Source organism: Panthera leo, chromosome E1 (genome assembly GCF_018350215.1).
Source record: "Panthera leo isolate Ple1 chromosome E1, P.leo_Ple1_pat1.1, whole genome shotgun sequence".
In the NCBI taxonomy this organism is placed as follows: Eukaryota; Metazoa; Chordata; class Mammalia; order Carnivora; family Felidae; genus Panthera; species Panthera leo.
The window spans coordinates 52,821,916-52,838,864 of record NC_056692.1 but is presented as its reverse complement, the minus strand read 5'-3'; the positions used below and the strand labels follow the sequence as shown (position 1 = coordinate 52,838,864).

At 48.4% G+C, this 16,949-nt stretch overlaps 1 long non-coding RNA gene across 1 annotated transcript in view; it reads left to right on the top strand.

Moving 5' to 3' along the window:
• Positions 1-16,241, top strand: part of LOC122205969 — a 166,712-nt gene extending 150,471 nt beyond the window's left edge. Inside the window, exon 3 of the long non-coding RNA XR_006196320.1 lies at positions 15,792-16,241. This is a non-coding gene — a long non-coding RNA (uncharacterized LOC122205969). The remainder of the gene's footprint in view (positions 1-15,791) is intronic.
• Positions 16,242-16,949: the final 708 nt, after the last annotated feature.

Genomic DNA, 16,949 nt, shown 5'->3' with positions numbered 1-16,949 from the left:
CAGGTCAAAGTAAATTATTCTGGTTGCCTGATTTCCAAAGCTCCACCTTTTAAGCAAAAGACAAGTAGAAGGGCACAGGAGGAAAAGAATATAAAAATAAGGTTTACGTGAGGCCAGCAGCAGAAGCGCTCCTGCAGACTCTCCGTGGGCCTCTAGTGCCCCTGTTTTACTTAGGGAGGGACTCTGAGGTCAGGATCAGTCGCTGTTCCCTGCGGTTCTAGGATGGGGGACCAGGTGACTGCGGTTTTCTCTCTGGACCATCCTCCAGCCAGCACCGGCTGACCCGTGTCACTCTCCTAATCTGTAGGCCTTGTCCTCACTCTGACCCCGGAGAGAGGGATGCATGGTGGCCCCTGAATGGACCCCCTTCTGCTGGGACATCTGGAGCCCTCACTCACCCTGCTTTGGGCGCGGTTCCTGGACAGCTGCCCTGGTCTCATCAGCGTTTTAAGTGTGCTCCAACAGGGCGGGTCCTGGGCCGCATCCCACTGTTTGCTTCTGGACATAACCGTAGCCCCGACTCATGCTGTGTGTGAGTGGCACAGGAGAGCCGGCTGGGGGGCCTGTTTCAGTGTGAGGTCCTCAGCCGGGTACACTCTTGTGCATGTGAAGTGGGTGGGGGTGAAGAAGAGCCCAGAAGTTCCTGCTTGTTTGGGTTTGCTCTCTGTTGACATGAACTGACCCAAGTCAAGGAGAGGCCAGGCTGCTAGTGACCAAATGCCCTGCCGTGCTACTAGGCAAGTCTCCTGATGTTTGGGGACCTCAGTGCCACCATCTGTAAAATGGGAGTAGGAAAACCTTACCTTTCTTTCTTCTTTCTTTTTCTTTCTTTCTTTCTTTCTTTCTTTCTTTCTTTCTTTCTTTCTTTCTTTCTTTCGAGATCATGTGGGAGGGAAAGGGCAATAGCACAAAGAATTAGACAGCTCTGGTGCCCAAAATGAGGGCAGTCAGAGGGACTCTTGTATCCAGGCTGCTAAAAACTGCACAGAGCGCCACAAAAATTTGAAGAATGTGGCATTTAGAGCTGTAACTAGTGCAGGGGAATAACTAGTCCTGCCTCTGCCTGTGCCTCTAAATCTGTTACTCTACGGCTCCAAGAAGTATCTCAGAAAGGGAATGGCAAGTGAGCACTTCTGTAGTCATTTCTTTGACTGTGTTTCTGATGTTCTTGTTAAGGTTTGTGTTAAGAGGGGCACGTCAGCTCCTCAACAAAACAGATTCCTTCCTCTCCCCAGGATGTTGGAAAGGCCAAGCGGGGGCTTCTTCCTGCTGCCTCGAAACTCTCCTGCCTTCCTGGAGTCTTCAGCTGGTGATCCCACTGGAGTATCCAAGTGAATAAGGTCCTCTTGGTACCAATTTAGAAAATGATATAAATTTAAAAAGGGATGGGGGGGGTGTGTCACAGGGACACAGAAATCAGCTTGAAGGAGCGCTCCCCTTGGCTAAGTCTGGCACAAATTTGAACACCGCAATGATTTAGTACGGGAATGAAGTATTATCTTAGCTCCAGCTGCTATAACAAAAACACCAGAGACAGGGGTGCTTAAATAACAAACATTGATTTCTTATAGTTCTGGGGGCTGGGAAGGCCAAGATCCAGGCACCAGTGGATTCAATGTCTGGTGAGGACCCACGTCCTGGTTCCGAGGTGGCCCTCTCCTTGCTGTGTCCTCTTGCAAAGAAATGGAGGGGTCCTCTGGGGTCTTTTTTATAAAGACACCAATCCCACCCTCATGACCTAATCCCTTCCCAAAGGCCCCCCCTCCTAATACCATTTTTAGCCACGGAGACTTGGGGGCTATTTGTTATCTTAGCGTGACCCATCCTGTCCCATCCTTACACGCTACATCTTTGCAAATGTGGCTACCTCTGCTTAGAATATTCCCCCTCCTTCCACCTGGAAATTTTTATTTGCCTTCCAATGCCCTGTTCAGGTACCACCTCCTTGCTAATGTCCTCCAAAGATAGAAACATCGTTCATTCTAGGCACTGCTCCTCTGTGGCCATATGGCCAGAATTTATTGAGTGCCTGCCGTATACCAGGTACTACACGAGGTGCTGGGATTATACGCCATGAATACAATCGAGTCTCTGTCTTCCTGGGGCTTTCGGAGGGGCTGTGTTTCGTACACAGCCTCAGTGTCCTTTTCGCGATATAAGTACCGTGAGGGGAGACTCAGACTTGGCCATTTCCATTTCAACACCTGCCACAGAGTAGGAAGTCAGTAAGCGTTTGCTAAAATATGCACGTTCACCCCTTCCCTCGTGCGTCTTCAGCCCTGATTCATAACGCCCGTGTGTACAATTTGCACATATTTTCGTGACCCCTGTTTTGTCTTCCTTCCTGGATGTGGCCCCCTTGGGAGCCCGGCTGTGCCTTGTGGGTCTCTGTGTGTCGGGACTGCCGATCAAGGGGTGGGGGCTGGATGTGCAGTAGATGTCTGCAGAGTCATTCTTGCTCACACCTCATAGGAACGGGTCTGGAGATCATCATGCGGTTCCAATGACGTAATGACTTATGCAGAAAATGGTAAACAGGTGACGCCGACATTGAAGGCTTTCCATCTTCCAGGGCTACTACTGTGTCATGGGACTGTCTCGAAGAATGAACAAGTGGGCAGGAGACAGAGTTCCGGGTCTCGTCCCAGATCTACTGGTGACTGTGTTAGTCGTTTGGCTGGTCCCTTCCTTCTCTGGCCTCGATGGCCACATCTGCAAAATGGGGAGGAGACATGGGTCTTTCTTTGCCTCTTTGTTTCCTCAAAGACTTAGGTCTAAGTGGGGCCACGTGGGACAACTCTGGAAAGACTTCAGAAAGACCAGTGGGGGGAACCTACACGTTTTGCACGGTTCAAGGGCAGTGGGAGGGCAGCCCTGGCCCGGTCTGAGCCCTTGGACACACCGTCCCATGGCCTGGGCTCCTGGGAACATTTTTGCGAAACAACACTGCTTCCCAGTCCCAAGAGAAAAATCTGGCAGAAGAGAGCCCTGCGCGCTCACCCTCCCCTCTGCGTGGGGGTAACACTTCAGTAGGCGCTATAACTCGCCAGCTCCCCTCCCTAAAGCCATGCTTGTTTTCTTCTCCTAGGAACCTGGCACAGAGCCCTAGATACTGTCATTGTCTTGGGGACAGACGCCCCTCCCCCGGCACCTTAAGTGGCCCCCACTGCCAGGTTGGGTGGCTTCACCCCAAAGCAGCCTCCCACCCTGGAGCACCCAGAGCATTTCCTCCGTCCCCGTGGCCGCAGTGGCCGCAGGGAGCGGCACGGATGGGTTCAGCTGGTTCTGTGTGAGTGCGTGCGTCTTTCCGTTCAGCAAGTTCTCAGGCCGGGCTGGTGGGGGCCGATCTGCAGACACTTCATTCACAACTTGTTGTTGGTTGGTTTTTCTCTTCCAAGGGAGGCGGGGGTGTGGCTGCAAAATAAATCTCAGGGTTTTTTCTTCTCCCCAAAGAAATCATTGTGTTGTAATGCAGGGAGAGCCCAAGCTGATGACATTTTTATGGGGCTGCCTCTAGTGAAGACTGTGGTGTCTGTTAGGGCCATCCAGAGAGCCGGTAGATCCCTCTCTCCTCCCCCCTTTGCCACCGCCCGCCCCCTTTCTCTCACAGCAATGCAGCTTCGGCTCAATACTTGTCTAGAATTCTCAGTGGGGCTACCTAGGCCTAAAGGGGTGGGGGTGGGGGAGATGACATCATATCCTCACCAGCTGATTGGCTGCTTTCAGGCTTCAGGAATGATATCATCTCTGCTTCTGCCTCCCCACCCCCCTTGGCTTCCAGTCCTTTCCTGGCCGGGCAAGCCCCCCTCCCCAGCACCCCACCCCAGGATACCCCGTTGCCTTGGAGACCACGAGTTTTCAACCCTGTTGTCTGAAGCAATGGTAATTCATTATATGTCTGACATGGGGGTGAAGGGTACAGGGAGGGAGACCCAGGCTGGACGGTTGTGAGGGGAGGTTGTGGACAAAAAAAAAAAAAATAATGAACAAAAATATGTTTCACGCATGAGAAACTGTCAAAGATGGTGGAGAGGGAAAGGTCATTGCAAACGGCGTTTGTGAAATCGAAAAATGGAGACAGAATTCTAAAAAACAAGCAGTGGCCGAAATATGGTTGAAAATGCCCCACCCCTCCACCCACCCCCAGACAGCTCATTAGGAAGGTTTTGGAGAGAGAATCACAGGCCGTCTGGGGCTGTTGTGTTCTCTTTGGAGGAAAGGCCATCCCCTCGTTACCCTGTCCCTAGGTGTAGACACTGAGACAACTCTCTTCTCCCACAAGCTTTGCTCAGGGAGCAAGCTGTTTCTTGCAAAAAAAAAAAAAAAAAAAAAAAAGGACCAGATAAGGATCCACCCATACCCTTGGTGTTTGTGGGTGTCTCCAAGACCAGGAGCACCAATGCCTTGGGTTGAGTCCCCAGGAAACCAAGGCAGGAGTGAAGAATCGCAGTTAAGGTTGCATGCCTGTGTGTAGGTATATGTGTATGTGTGCGTGTGTGTGTATTTCAGTTGCCCATAGGTTCTCTGTCTACATGGATCATATTCAGTAGAGGATAATTCAATCTCTGATTTCCCTGGGGCGGTTTAAAGGTACCATATAAATTCACCTTGGTCCTACCCAATCTCAACTGTGTCTTCTCCACTCTCTTGTCTCCGCTTCTCTCCATGGGCTGCTAGTGTGTGTCTATTTGTGGTTTCCCCTATGCATGGTCAGTGTTTTTTTTTTTTTTTCCTCTTGTCTGGACATTCTTCAGAGTCAGGAATTCCAGATGTGTGGTTTAGAACATTGGCGGGGCACCTGCCTCTTTTGGTCCCGACTCCTTACTCCTGACCCCCAACTGCTGGCCCTCCTTGGTCTTCTCAGTCCCTGACAGGGAATTCTGAATCTACAGTGGTAGAAAGGAAAATAGCAAATGACCAAAGGAGGTGTCACAGACATTAGTTGCTGGGCAAGAGAGGAAAAGTCTATAGGTTTGTTTTAAGAATAGACTCTTCTAGATGTGCTCGTGTGTAGAGATTGATGACTGTTTTACACCTAGAACATACTAAGAGCTCAATAAAAGTTGGGTATTGTTAGCTTCTTATGTATTCATACGTATGTGTGTATTCATACAGCTAAAAATGTATTTTAAAATAGCAGCTAGAGGTGGATGAAAACTCTAACTGTATAAATATGTTAACCGTATGTATAAATATATATACACATACACATACACACACGTGCACATCCATATGTCGGTCTGTGTGTGTGTGTATGTATGACTGCATTTCCTTATTTCTGTTTCTGAAGTTTCCAAATATTTTGCAGTGGGTAGGTATTGCAAACATAATCAGGGGGGAAAAAAGCTATTTAAAGAAATCAGTCATTGGGCAGGATGTTCCAAAGGCCAGATGAATATAACTCCCAAATGAAGTAACCGGATGTCTGTCAACTCGGCGTAGCAGAGAAAACAAGGTATGCGTTTGTCCCAGGCGGGGTGGTGACGTGCACATCTCTGGAGTCCTGTGGCTTCTCTCCCGTTTTGCCATGGCCTAATTTCCGAACCTCAGAGGGGAAGCAAAATCACTGAGTACCAGGATGGAGGTGATCTTGGATGGCCTTTTGATCCACCCTGTTCACATCTAAATTGGACATTTAATGGCTCTTGAAAAAGTGAATATTAATCCGAGGTTTGACACAAGCTGTTGCCTCAGAATCCACATGGCCGAAGGCAAAGTCATAATTTCCCCAAACCGTCTCCTACCACCCCTTAACTTTCCCCACGTCTGCCCCCAGAACCACTATTTTTGAACAAGCTAGCAAATTTGGAGTCACTTTTGATTTATCCCTAAATGTCAGTCTCCAAATGATCTGTCAAGAACAGTTTGTTTTTCCTTCCAAGTCTGCTGTTACATTCTTCCTTCCCAACATCTCACTCTCCTAATCCAATCCATCCTTCAACTTCCAGCTAAAATGCCATCTCCTCCATGAAGGCTTCCTTGATCATTCCTGCTTTTACTGATAAACATCTAACCTGAATTCCAACAAGATGAACAGACTTAGTAGTACCATCCACCCTGGATCATGTAGCCTTGATTTGTTTGAGGGATTTGACTTGGTTTCTACCTAGACCGCGTAGCTCTAGAGGGCAGGGGCTGAATAAGGTCACATCGGAGGAGCTCAATACAAGTTATTGCTTAAACAAGAGGAAACTACCTCCTCTCTTGACAAACCACGCTGGTGTTTCACCTTCTTCTGTTTGTAGGTATTTTGCCAAACACCTGATCCTATGAACGCCTGCTTTTTAACTTAAGCAAACTCTTCTCTCTTGCATTTCCACGGGATCTAATGTCTTATGTGTTCTTATCCTTGAAGATATTAAACTCTACATCTAGATTTTAATTGTTCTCCTAATAAGTGGTTCCAAATTCTCTCAATTGATTTAAAAGGCAGGATAGTCTAATGTTTAAGAGTGTGGATTCTGGAGCCAGACTGCCTAGATCTGGGAGGTCCAGTATGGTAGCCATTGGCCACATGTGGCTGCCCGAATTTAAATACATTAAAATTAAATAACATTAAGAGTTCAGTTCCTTAGCCACACTAGCCTCGGGGGCTCAATAGCCACCCGCAGCTAGTGGCTTCTGTTGTGGAAAGCACTGCTATGGGACATATCTACCCTTAGAGAAAGTCCCATTGGATAGCTCAGGCCAGATCCATATCCCAGCCCTGCCACTCACCAGTTATGTGAGCTTACACAAAATATTTGGCTTTCTGGGCCAGTTTCCTCACAGTGCCTACCTCGTTGGGTTGTCTGAACCTCATAGGAGTTAATGCACGTAAAACACTTATGTCCAGAGCATAATAACAGATCAACATAGTTAGCCATGATGGTCCGCGCCAGTCTCCTTTCCTAGCTATTGACTCGCCTACATGACCTGAACTTTATAGTCCATGGATCCATATCACGTTTTTCCTAACAGCGTTCTTACAATCTCCTTCCAAGAGTTCTCTTTGATCGCCCTTAAAATACAGCTTTATCCGGCCAGAAACTATTCATGGAGACCACCTTCTTTCTCACTCACATATCAATTACGCTATAAAGCCGTAGGCAACCCTGGGAAGTGAGAATCACTTTCTGTTGGACCCTGGTGGCCGTTAGGCTGGGCTCCCAGTCTTAGTTACAACCCACCCAGTTCTCCCTTGGATCTAGGGCAGCGAGTGGAGAAGCTCGGGTGACATTGCATCAGGCCGAGCATTCTTCACTGGTGACTTAATGAGCCGGCATGACTGAATGGCCATTAGCTGGATGTTTGTGTGAACTGCAGTAGAAAAGTTCCTCTAAACTTCCTGAAAAGGGAGATAATATATCTAAATAGCTTCCTGTCTCTCTGCCGCCAAGCAGCAGCAGAGGCAAAATAGACTCTCCAGCGGGGAAACATTTAGCACGTTGGGTGCGCTCGGCCTCTCCCTGTTGGAAGATGGAACCAAGCAGGGAAACGAGGGAGCCTCCAGGTAATCCCAGATGCCCGTGGTATTTGGCAAATTGTTTCCGAGCTGGATGTCAGGAAGCCATCGAGGGTGTAGGGGAGGGTAGGAGGGGACATGGGACACAGATGGGGTGACTTTCAGGCTCCTTATTGCTCACCTTGATGTGGTGTCGAGCAATATCAATCTTTGCTTTGGCTCCTAGAAACCTCAGTTTGTGTCTTAGCAGGACAGAGGAGAACAGATTGCTTCCTGCCTGCTGGATGATTGCTTCTGAGCCTCTGTGCGTGTTGCTCTGGAAGACCTTTCCATTGCTATTAAAAACATGTTTGGGGGCTTGACTTTAAATAGAAACTGCTACTTAACACAGCCAAACCACAATGCGGACTCCAGAAAAGCCCCTCTTCCATTTGCCATGGTTGGGTGTGGGCATGGCAGAACTTTGTCAGAAGTTCACATCATGTGTCCCTCCAACCCTCACTCCCTGAGGTGTATGCAGGGGGGACGAAGCAGGTGGTTTGAGAAAGACAAAGCATGGCCTGTCCTGCCCCACCGGCTGCATCCCCAGGGACTAGCTCATGCCTATTTGCCCAGCAACCTGCATTCAGCCCAGATGTGAGCTTTGGGGTTCCTCTCTCAGCACCCGTCCCCAAGTGCCCTCTCCTCCCTTTCTCTGACTTCCAGCTACACGAAGCCCCATCAACAGCTGTCCTGGGGATCTAGACCTGAGGTTGGCAAACTTTTTCTTAAAAGGCCAGGAAGTGACTCTTTTAGGCGTTGCAGATCAAGAGGCAAGGGCAATTACATGACGTAGGTACTTATATAACCATTTAAAATCTAACCCTTTCAACATTAAAAAACTAAATAAATAAACAACAACCTTCTTAGCTTGAGGGCTATCCGAAAGTGGATGGTGGCCTGGATTTGGCCTATGGGCTATATAGTTTGCTGACCCCTGATGCAGGGGGTAAGCCGTGATGCATCATTGCTGTTTCATGGATGGCGGATATTAATTGAGAAGTTACTATGTGCTAGATGCCATCCTGGGTATTGGGGACACCCCTGAAAAGCGAAACAAAGTCACCAACAGGCTGTGTCCTCAGGGTTCACTTTGTAATGGGGATGATAGGTTTATAAAGAGATCATTACAAGACCAATGCCTAGGAGCACATGTTCACAGAGACAAGGTTGCAGAAGGGCCAGCTCCCCCAATTCAGGGGATTCTCAGGCTGAGGCTTTAGGACCTCGTAGATTAAATTGGAATCACCGAGGCCAAGGCAGAGGAACAGGGAAGCAGGGAGTTTCAGGAATAGAGGGGGAAGCATGGAGGGGGGAAACTGCACAGCATTCTGGGAGCAGAAATGCAAGCCAAGAAGCGCAGGAGTGGGCCGTGCCAGCTATAGTCCTTATTCTCTGGTGGAAGAGGTCACTGGGCACCTCACATATGTGCTGATAATGACTTGGCGTCCGTTATCACGGCCTCAGACACAACCCTGGAGTGTACTTGTGTGATCATCTAGAATGGTACAGAAGAGTTCTAAACCATCGTCTGGTTCCTGACTGTCATCACAGGGCCCCCAGACTCTATGGCTGACCCCTCCTTGGCTCTGCCAGCTCAGCCCACAGGGCTTTTGTCAGGAGCCCTGGCGTAAGTGGCTAACGGCTACCATATTGGATGGTGCAGACATAGTACATTCCCATGGTTGCAGAAGGTTCTACTGGCCTACAGGACCTGAATTGTGTTCGTAGCTTGGCTTTGGGGAGCAGTTACATAAGAAAAGAAAGAAAGAAATCTTTTAAAGAAATAAAGAAAGAAGGAAAGGAAAGAAAAAGAAAAGAGAGAGAAAGAAAAAGGGAGAGAGATGGGGCACCTGGGTGGCTCAGTCGGTTGAGTGTCTGACTTTGGCTCAGGTCATGATCTCGTGGTTTGTGAGTTCAAGCCCCTTGTCGGGCTTTGTGCTGACAGCTCGGAGCCTGGAGCCTGCTTCGGATTCCCTCTCTCTCTCTCTCTGCCCCTCCCCCACTCACACTCTGTCTCTCTGTCCTTCAAAAATAAATAAACATTAAAAAAATTTTTTTGAGAAAAAGGGAGAGAGAAAGAGAAGAAAAGAAAAGAAAGAAAAGGAAGAAAGAAAGGAAGGAAAGAAAAGAAAAGAAAGCAAAGAAAGAAAAGGAAGAAAGAAAAGAAAGAAAAGGACACAAAGAAAAAGAAAAAGAATGAAAAGGAAGAAAGAGAGAAAGAAAGGAAGAAAGGAAAGAAAGAAAAGAAAAGAAAGCAAAGAAAGAAAAGGAAGAAAGAAAAGAAAAAGAAAGAAAGAAAAAAGAAAAGAAAAGAAAGAAAGAAAAAGAAGAAAAAAACCCCGCAGCTCTTCTTTACAAACCAGGGGGTCCCTCGTGATGTGGGAATGTCAGGGCCTCTCAGTGAAGTGAGCAAGACAGAAGGGAAACAAATGGAGCTAAGGTGAGGACTTGGTGTTTTCCCCAATATTACTAAGCAACCGTGTCCTAAAATCTGCAGAGCCAGCGACAGCATTTTGTTTACCAGGAAGAAAACACTTGAAAAGGAGAATATTTGGCGGAAATGCGCTTGGGATTAGCAGGGTTTTTTCTTTCTTTCTTTTTTTTCTTTTAATGCTGTTTTGTTTTTCTTCTGGGTTGTTCAAGGTACTGACCTAGCGCTCAGCCCCCTTTGCCAAGAAACTCCTTCCCGGCCTAATTAGCCTGCGGTATTGTGCGCGGTTCTGGGGAAGAGGGGGGTGCAGCAGGACCAATGGGGGCCCGCAGTTGGCCCAGGGAGGTGGGGGGGAGCCGGCTGGCCATTAGATGCCGAGGTCTTGAAAATCCCTCTGTAATTAATTTTCTCCTGCATTAATTAGAGAAATGTTGGACCGGGTGGGAGAGGGAGGGGTTTGAGGGGAATCCAGTTTAAACCGGGGCTAAGGGGAGGCATGAGCTTTATTTTGCCTTGGGCAGGATGATGGTACATACCTCTTCCTGAGCCTGGAGTGTCTGTGGGTGCGTGCACACACACACACACACGCACACGCATCACTGCTTGTCCATCATTTGCCCACGCACTCTGAATACACAAACGTTTAGCCCAGTTCTCTAGGAAGAGTCCCATTGCCCCTCTCCCTTGCCCCGATCCCACAGCTAGCGGCCCTGGAATGTAAATGGGAGCCCCACTTGGTTGTATCCCCTCAAAAGACTCCATGTTCTCCTGAACAGAAGCCGTGGTCATTTTCCCTGTGCTTTTTTTTTTCCCTAAAGAATCAACTAGGATTACCCTCCCTCAAGTAAGTTTCTAGCCCTGTGGAAAGACGGCCCTGAGAAGATTCTAATAAAAGCTTCTGGAATCATCCAGCCCACAGATTTTCTATCCGAGTCCCAGTGTGCTGAAAATGACGTTTGGGAGGCAGGAAGCCAGCACACTTCTAGAATCCAATGCCAGTTCCCTGGTCCCTGTTAGACACTTTTATGGAAATTTGAATTGAGCCCAGCTCCTTCGAGACTCTGGTCCCGTATGGATTTTATTAATTCGACCAATGGCTTTAAGAGTTGTGTTCGAGCTGGTGGGCCACTCCAACGAGCAATGAGCCTGTGTCTTCGGGCCTGTCCCTAGGGCCAACACCTTCAGTGAATAATTCGGGGGAGTCCTCCCAAAGAGGAAGAGCCAGCCTAAGTCTGCTACTGTTTTCAAAGCGGGCAAGCCAGTGCAAAAGCTTTGGGCCCAAATGCAGGAGACTTCTTCGGGGCTTGCTGACTAAAATCAATACATCTTCAGTAGAAAGAGGTCTCATAGGATGGACGGGCCAGTTGCTGGAATAGGGTGATGGCCGGTTCACCTGGCAGAATCTCTTAGACTCCGCTCTCTCTCTCTCTCTCTCTCTCTCTCTACGGGCTTGGGTCCAAGCAACTGGACCGGGGCCCCCAGACACTCCATCTGCCATCATTATTGCCCACTGAATGCACTGCTTCCTTAAGTCTTTCCGGCTGTAGGTTTCTTCGCTAGGGCAGAGAGTCTCAGGATTCAGGCTCCCTTCCCCGCTCATGACCAGCAAGCCTTCCAGCGGTGGGAAGAATCTTTGACCCGCTCTACTTGGGCCACGTGACTCTTATGTCCCTTGAGGGAGGGATGAGAGGAGATATGAGGAGAGTGTGGGGCAAGTTCTCGGCAGGAAATGGGGTTGGGAGGAAGGGTGATAAGAACGAGATGGAATCTCCTGGAAGCTATCAGCACCTCTGGGAAGCTGTCCGTGCCCTCTCTCCTCTCTCTCCCCAGGCCCAGCCCGACCACATTCTTCCCAGCAGCTGTTTCAACTCTTCTATTCCCTCCTCAGGCCTCTAAATCCACCCCCATCATTCACAGCAGATGACTTCACCTCCGGCTCTACCGACAGGACGAAGCCACTTGTCTACACGGACTCCAGGCAGCCCGCGAGCCTGGCTGTTTGTGCTGTCAGGAGGACCTGGGTTTCAGTCAGGGCTCTGCCACCTCCACTCTGCCACTCGTGGGCAGTTTCCTTCGCCTCCCTCAGCCTCAGTGTCCTCACCTGTAAAATGGGTTGCGGTGAGGTTTAAATTAATGCGCGGAACTTGCACGTAAACAAAAAGTGATGGTAGCTGTTAACCGTTGGGACGTGTGACACATGAAGACCGTCTCGACTGTTACCACCACCGCCGCTGCCACTCATGTCACATGCCCCAGTGTGACAGCCGCACGTCCTTCCAGCCCTTCTCGATGTTGGGGAGTCCCGTCTCTGGTCCGTGGCCCGCCTCTCCGCCGAGGCAGATGCCATCTGCCCCTCTCTCATTCCTAGTGAGCATCTCTGGCCTCTTGGAACTGCCTTCTCCTCGCAAGCATCTTCTTCCTTCCCTGGTGTTCAGATGTGCTGGGGTTCCATGTAACTCGCCCTCCCACCCCCCGCCAATACTGGCCTTCTCTGGATTATTCCCTTAAACCACAGTCCCATCTCTTTCCTTCCTTTCACTAACACATCTCTCCAAAGAATCGTCTGTGCTTTGTTGACACCACTTCCTGGCCTCCCACTCCCTCCCTGCCCACTGCAATTTGCCTCCTGCCCCCGCTGCTCTGGCGAAATGGAACTTTCAAAGGTCTTTCTAATGGCCCTCCTCCAGCCGACTCAGTCCGTCGGGAGCGTCTAGCTCTGCGGATCTAAACAGTCAGCCCCAAACTCTCTTCTCCCTGGGCATCCACGATTCTGTTTCTCCCTGGCTTCTCATTTCTTCTGCACATGACTCATTATCATCTGTCAGTGAGCCCCTGGAGTGTCATCTCATCTGTCCTCTTCCTGGGTGGTCTTACACACTCCCTCTCCAGCCACGATTTCACCCAAGAGTCTGCCAAATCCACATCTCCAGCTCTGACCTCTCCTGTGCTCCAGATTCCCATTTCCGGCTCCTTGCTGTGCTTCTCCACAGAGTATGTTGTTCACCCCCTTGGTTCGACTCACCTAACGCCGAAATACCAGCCAGCTCACAAGCTCCCTCCTGGTCTCCTTTACCAATGCATCCGTCTTGTTGCACTTACCTTCGAAGCGGGTCGTTGATCTGTTAATGTTCTTTCCGTGCCCATTGGTTTTTTTCCCTTTGGAGATTCTTATTTCCTACCCAGATACTTGAAATGGCTTTTGCACAGATCTCTCCGGGGCTAGCTTCTTTTTGCCCTGGCTTCTCCCATTGATAGCACGGTGAAAAACTACTGTGGCCACATCATTAACTGTCCAAACAGAAACACTCTGTGCGTGAAAGGGAGTTCTATTAATAATTACACAGCGGGACTGTCCCGGGCAGATAGAGATGCAGGTTCATGCTGTTAACATGACATTCGGACGATGCCACTTCCTGGTTTCGAAATCTCACGGCCCCCACTGATAACACGTAATCTCCGCACAGTGCTCATGGATCCCTCCTGATCTGGCCTCTTCGGTGATTTTAGCCTTGCCTTCTTTCTGGGCCCTTGTGCACCTGACCGTTCAGTTCACCCAAATGCGTCATCATTTCCTGACGTGCTTTGTCCCTTTCTGTCTCTAGCCTGTGCTCTGACGGTTCCCGGGCCCCGAAGCCTCTCCTGCACCTCCATCCCGGTCCTTCAAGGCTCAGCTCAAATTTCACAGGCTCCCTGAAGCCTTCGCCACTACTACTGGCTAGAATGAATCGCTCCTTCTTCTCTGTTCCAATAGCACATTGCACGGCCATGCCTGGTACCCAACATTGCAAGCGACCTATGCATATAAATCTTGCTCCCTAAAGACCCAGCGCTTGGAGTGCAGGGCCAGGTACCATTCTTCCCTGCACATCTCGGAGTTATTAGCACCATTCCCTGCTTAAAGAAGGGAAGGGGGAATAAAACGTTCCGTCCTACACAGTGCCGGGTGTTCTCATGCGGTCTCTTGTTCCAACGTGACAGCTCTGTACGACAGATATCATTGTGCCTCCCACCCCCACACAGTTCTTTTTTTCTTTAAATAGAGGAAAGATAAGGCTGGGGAGATTAAGTAATTCACACAGCTGGGAAGTAATGGAACTGCATTTCAAACTGAGGCCCGTCTTCTATAGCGAAAATGCCTAAGAAGCAGGCTGCATGAATTACTTCTAATCCTGTGGGCTTTCAATACACCACGCTACTCCTAATATTTATTTATGGAATGGGATTTAAAAAAAAAAAAAAGAAGAGGGCACGGTATACAGCAACAGAGACCCTCAACATGCCCTTGCTCCAACGAAACAGTAAGCAAATGCCTCTATCCCTGGGGAATCAGAGAAGGGTGTGCATTACGGTCTTGAACAGGAAGACACGTCATAGGCAGGCAGCCGAGTGGAGAGTGTAGGTAGAGGAGAGGGTTTGGGGTAAATATTTTCTGTCTTACTAACGGTGTGAGAGGTGTTTTTATGAGCAAAAGAAGCCATTGGGGCTTTTAATTTTTTTTTTAAGCCTTATTTATTTATTTTGAGAGAGAGCTTGCGCAGGGGAGGGGCAGAGAGAGAGGGAGACAGAGAATCCCAAGCAGGTTCCACACTGTCAGTGCAGAGCCCGACTCGGGGCTCGAACCCACGAACCACAAGATCATGACCTAAGCCAAAACCAAGAGTCGGATGCTTAATGGACTGAGCCACCCAGGCGCCCCTCTAATTTTTTTTTTAAATGCAAAATCTCCTTGTTCTCTTCTCTTCTCACTATTTAACTGCCAGGATGGTGGAGTCTGTATGGAAAGCTGGCCTACTCCAGTGCCTGTATCCTGGACTCACAACCTGTGAGTTGGGATTTAGGGTTAAGCGAAAATAGGACTATAAAACTGAACCACGTCAGGGAATCAAAACCAAGAGCCAGAAGAGGGCTTCTGGAAAAGTTCCCGATTACTGCTCTTTCTTTCCACTTGGGCCTTCTTCACTTGGTGGTTCTCAACTTGTTGTTTGATTTGGTTGTAGGGCAAAGTGACAAGAAATAAAGACCCCTGGAATGTCACCTCCATTTCATAACCTCCTACCACATCACTAGGTCTGATAGGCAGGCTGCTCTGAGATGCCGTTCCTGCCTCCTGGACAAGCGTCCCATGTCTAAAATGGTTTAGATAAGGTGTCCCCACTGGAAACACACACCAGGGGTTGGGGCAGGGAAAAAGAGGTGGGAGAGGAGAGAAGGACTACCTACGTCGTGATGACCTGTGTCTATGCCAAGGTGAGTGTGACGGATTCCAATCCCAGGAAGGGGGATTTCAAAGCTTCATATCGTACATAAGTGTATATACAAGTGTATCATGTGCTGTCACTGAGGGTTCAGTTTGTCTGTCTACAAAACCGAGCACCCTGCAAAACATCTCTTTGCACCCCTTTGAAAATGGCTGAGGATGCAGCTAGGGCACAGTCAGCCTTCCAACTCTCTCCTCTCCTCCCTCTGGAACACAGTGGCCGGAGGAAAACAGAACGATAGACCTAGGACCCCGGGAGCCTCTACAGCCACATGGATGGCAGAGAGTGGGAATCTCTAACCAGCTATCAGCTGTTCCAAGTCTGCAGTCTCAGCTGTCATCACTTGGGCTTCTGGCTTTCTTCACACCCCACCCCACCATCTGCATTAGGGCCCGAGTGGGTGGTGCAGAACAACCCACTTGGAAGGTGGTGTCCATGGTGGGAAGAGGAAGCACCTTGCAGTGGTGGGTAAACAGGACCCGTAACGAGAGCCCTTAGCTGACTGCTTCTGAATAAAGGCTGCAGACTGACTCGTCGGGAGAATGGGGAAGAACTTTGCCTCATCTGATTCTTGTAGAAGTCTGAAACTATAGTTGTTGTTGTTTTTTTTTTTTAGGCTGGGAGAAATTCAAATCATCCAGACCAGGAGTCAGTGAACCAAGGTTATGGGCTAAAATGAATCTGCTGCTTAATTTTGCAAATAAAGTTTTATTAGAACACAGCCATGCCCACTTGTTGACGTATCGTCTATGGATGCTTTTGCCATACAACAGCAGAGTCGAGTAGGTGCAACAGAGACTGTATGATCGGCAAAGCTTAAAATGCATTTGCCAGCTGGCCCTTTCCAGGAAAACTCCACAACCTTTGATCGTCCATTGTTTAGGTTCTGGACAATGTGCTATGGCAGGACTGGGACCATGCCGAGCTACTTAGAAACATACATGAGGCCACGCGAGCACTTAAATAATTGTTTTAGTTATAAAATTATAAAGAAAATTAAAAAGCACCCATAATTCTATCACCTTCTAATAAGAACTGTTAATATTTTGCTGTGTTTGCATTTAGTCTTTCCCTATGCACATATAAAAGTATAAATGTATGTAATTACATAATTAAAATCCTACTGTGTTTAGTTTCGTATCCCGTTGTGTGTCCTTGTGTGTCGCATTTTATGGTGGCCACTCTGCACGTCCTTGAATATTCCTTGTTAACATGACTGCTGATAACTTGTTAATATGTGTCACAGCATCACTGAACTTCTGGGTGGTTTTACTTATTCAAAAATCAAAATAGTGTGTGCTATCACAAATCCCACGGAGCAGAAATCTTTGTCCGATTCTTTGATTATTTCCTTGAGATAGATTCCCAGAAGTGAAATTACTGGGTTAAAGGGTAAGGACAATTTTCAGGGTCTTGATAACATATTGCCAAATTGCTTTCCAGAAAGACTGTACCAATTTATGTTCCCACCAGCAATGTACGAAATTGCCACCTTAGCCTACTCTCACCAGCGTGGAGTACTATCATTAAAAAAAGTTACCAAATTGATAGGCAAAGATTGCATTTTGTTGTTTTGATTTGGATTTCTTTGATTACCGGTGAGGTTAAACATTTTTTTCATATGTTAAACACTTCTTCATATGTTTATGGCCAAAGGGAATCTTAATAATGGTCTTCAAGTGTGCAAAGGGGTTATTTCGTAGATTGGGACCAGCTGTTCTGGAGAAGAAACTGGAAATGTTGAAACTTGAGCAAGAAAGCAATCTGCGGAAGG